Below are 4,400 nucleotides of genomic sequence, written 5' to 3'. Positions count from 1 at the left end.
TCAGGTATGGTTTTGAGATTTGCTTTATTCAGGCACACAGACTAAGAACTATTTGTATTATAAAATTAATTCAATTACCGTGTAATAACTAAATTAGTCCCATGCTCAGTGCTATGTTCATGGGGGGGTATTAATAAATATTAATTGAATGACTGGTATGATGTCTTAAGTAGATTTGATTGACCAATTAATAACAATTAAATCTGCTAAAGTAATCACATAGTATGTAGCTTAGTTTTGGCAAGAAAGAAAAAGTATATTTACCAATTCAATTGATTTCCTTTCTATTATTTCACTTGGTTTTTAAGACATCTCATAATTCAGGTGGCAAGAATGAATACTTTTTGTAATGTCAATCTAATTTTGACAAGTGCAGACTATGGTGGTCAGGAATACAAATGACACCAACTTAGGCTGTCCCTTCTTTGAGGAATAGACAGGTGTCAGGGACTTAGGCCCTGAGGAGACCCTCTTTGGCTGGCAATCAACAGCACACACCTTGTCAACAAGTCATTTATTAGTCCAGTTCACATATCATGCCCTCAGGTCCCTGAATCTGCAACTTTTGCACATGGTTGGGGAAAAGAGCTCTTTGAAAAGCTAGAGAATCAGGCAGCCATTTCTCTCTGACTTCTCTCCACTTCTCAGTATGATGCTAAAATCAAGTGTCAGTTTTCTGCTTCACAACCTACAGATGTCTGGCCCCTTGCAAGTCTCCAGGAACCCGGTAGAATTAATTTGAATGATTCCTTCAGAGGCACTAGCTCTTCAGATGCTTCTGAAGATAATTTCACATAATCCTTTCAGTGAGTTTAGGTATTGAAAAAACAAACAAACAAACCAAAACAGGAAGTGAAAGTGAAGGCTACTTCTACTTTTCACCCTACCACAGCCCATCCCTGAGGCAAGGGAATACCTAGCCTCCTATCTGCCTAAATAGGAGAAGGAAAATACTGGGAGACAAGCACAAATAAACATCTCAAAAAATGATTCTACCAAAGGGGGTATATATCCACTATGTTGCCTACTCTGAAAGCCATGGTAACATTTGCTCAAGGCTTTCCTCAAAACTGTATTTCCTGACGTTATCTTTTCAGGATTTTGGCTGAGAACTTTGAAAATGCCTTGAGGCTCTTAGTCTAAATTTATCCAGTCATTGTAATGTGTTGATACTACAGCCAGTTCTTTAATTGCTACACTACTTTACCAAGCACTTATATATCAAGCAATTGGTCACTATGTCTTCCTTGTAATACATGGACTAAAAGCATTACTAATAGTACTACTAATACTATTTGCAATAAGATAAAAATATAATCAAAAGATGTTAAATGACAGCACAGTCTCAAAGTTATTAAGGTACAGAAACAGGGATGGGGGTTTCAGATTCTGATTTCAATACCCTCTATTTCTGCTACTCTTTTTGCCACAAGGGGCCATTGGCTCACTTGCAAGAGAAATTGAATGAGTAAATTGTCAGGACAAGAGCAATAAAATTTTACTTGACTCGAGATAAAGAGGAAATACCATTTCTTAGACACTGAGACACAAAGAATACAAGAATCAAACAATGATGATCAGCTGATAAATTAGGATGTAAAATTCCTCTTCCAAATATCCTTCTTTATCATCTTCACACTCCCTACAGGAATTAGCTTGGGATAAGCCATTACTTTTAAAAATTTGAAAGTTTGACCTGTGAAAGAAAAGCATAGGACCGCTCCATAAACAAGTAAGCTGACCTTCAATTTAAAGCTTAAAGTGTAAGCATCAAAATCTTAAACTCATATTGCCGTGCCCCAGGTTAAAGTATTGTATACACATTTGTGGAATCTTGATTCATACCCGAAGCTTCCCATAGGAAATAGATCATGTTTGTCTTATTTCTGTCAGAAAATTCTTGTTTGGCTTCTGAGAGAAACTAAAAGTTTTAAGATTCTAAGCATTAAATGTGCTTCCCAACCTAAAACACATTTCCAAACCATTTAAGAAATCTGCAACTGTACCCTAATTTGTACAGTGCTTTTGTTCCTTAAAAGAAGACACTTAATGTTTCAGTGGATTATATTCTGACAGCAGGCTACATATTTGTTTAGGCCTACGGACCGAGTTTACTGTTTGGTTTCTCACCTCCAGCTTCCAGACCTGCTGCCATAGTCCAGCCAGCCTAACTTGACATCTCCATTACCTGGTGATGGCAAATCCTGCTTTTTCCTGGATATCCTAGAGATCAATCTAATTAAGTTAAAATTATTTATATGTATACATATACCTATACATATGCATACATATACATATATATACATATACATATATATACATATACCTATACATATACACATATATATACACAAACATTTACATATATAATTATATATGTATATATATGTACGTATATGTATATATACATATACGTACATATATATATAATTTTAACTTAATTCTAATTTAGGTGATCCCCTTTCAAGATTCGAGTGTTCAAGGCGGCAGAAAAATACATTCCAATGATAATTTCAATTTTGTTTTTTCTGCTGTGGAAGAAATAGAAAGAATAAGAACTTTTTGTACTTTGTTCTCTATATTTTCTCTGCCTTTCCGGAAGGCAGTGCCTAGTTTTTCGTCTCAAGGACATTTGTACACAACCACCTTCTTAGCATTTGTGAAAGTCTAAATAAATTGAAGTATTTCTGATAAGGAGATAGCGGATCTCTTGCTTTGGTGGTGCAGTCAGAGCAAGAAAATGGGGAGAATATGTGAGGCTAGGAAAAAAGCAGTGTTAGGAGACTCCATGTATCCTCCCAGGGGCTTAGGACAATGGCAAGATTCCTGAGAAGAGTGGATGTGCAAGGCACTGACGGAGGCAGGACTGTGGCTCCTGGTCTTGGGAATATTCCCCTTGTCCAACAGCAACAGAGCAATAGGAGAGCCGCTGGATATTACAGAGCCATGTGTGTTTCAGTAATGAGCTCATGATGGTCATCTGTGCAGATTGAAACTGGAGTGGTCATTCATGAATGTTTTGCTCTGCATATGCCACTTAGGTCACCTAAAATCTCCCAGAAAGACTAATGTAAAATTTAGTTTCAGGGGAACATGAAGCAGACATGGAGTCAGATTTAGTTTAATTTAAAGAAATAAAGTACCACGACTATCTCACATGCCTACACATGTAGCTGCAAAGTCATATGCATTTTACTGTGTTACCACGTCCAAAGCTGGCAAGGGGCTCAACTTGCCATTTGTTCCAAAGTGTGTGGCTGGCACCCCATCATCTGAATGTTTTGTTTATATAGCCCCTGAAGTGGGTACTGACATATCTTTATTACTTCCAGAGAGAAAACTTCACAGTACTTACATTAAAATATATATTTTTTTCCTACACCATTTTCCTTTCTTTTCTATCTTTTTACAGGGCAGAGTAGAAGACTGGGAGGGTGGACAACAAAACAAGCCAAATCTCCCACTGGGGCTAGCAAATTAAATTATCATTCAGCAACCTTCACATTGGGGTTTTTCAATCCACAATGCAGCTAACACTACTGCAATTATTCTAAATTCTAACTAATAGGTAAAATTATGTTTGAATGAATACTGTGGTAAACTCTTTTCCCTTTAACATTGAGGGGGCAGCAAATGACTTTATTCATATAGCAGTTTTGAAAGAAGATATACCATTGTGCAATAAAACTTTGGATTATTATACTAGTAAAGAAAGCAATGCTAATGATGTCTTTATTAGAATGATAAAATCCAAGGTGAAAGTGGGCCCATCAGTGTCTCAGTACTACTTCTCATGAAAAGTAGCTGTACCCCAGGAAAGAGCAGCAGGTGTTGTCCTAGAATGTGGAGGAAAGGCTTGAGTGCTTGGCAGGCTTTTCTTTGATCTTTTTCTCTTTACTCAGACCAAAGCTCACACCAGTAGGGGGGCGGAAGGCACTAAAAGCAGGGTCCTTAAACAACTGAGGCTTAAGAAGTAATTGCAAGAAGCCAAAATCTGCTTTCATTAATAAAACCTCAGGTATCCTTTGAAAAATCTTCCCATCTCCTGTTTACAGTCAAATGCACCCAATATGATCCATATCCAGCCTTTTTCCTCCACCACTATCCTAGATTTATTTGTAGGACAGATAAATGAATGAACAAAGGCATACTCAGAAATTCTAAGGATTTCCTACTGACAGTTGATACTGTAAAAGAAAAAAGAAAACTAAGAAATTCCTATTGTAAACAGTCACATTGGCAAATAGGAAATTTATTTTTTTGCAGTAATGAACAATTCATCACATACAAGTCTTAGATAAAGAAGGCAACATTTTCATTTTTGCTTAGCTGACAATATTGAACTTTACCTGAGCCCTGTGCTCCTGGAAAACTAACAGTTAAGAAATCTTCTAGCATTT

This window comes from Rhinolophus sinicus, linkage group LG01, assembly GCF_036562045.2.
Source record: "Rhinolophus sinicus isolate RSC01 linkage group LG01, ASM3656204v1, whole genome shotgun sequence".
NCBI classification, from domain to species: Eukaryota; Metazoa; Chordata; class Mammalia; order Chiroptera; family Rhinolophidae; genus Rhinolophus; species Rhinolophus sinicus.
This window is presented reverse-complemented; position numbering follows the sequence as displayed.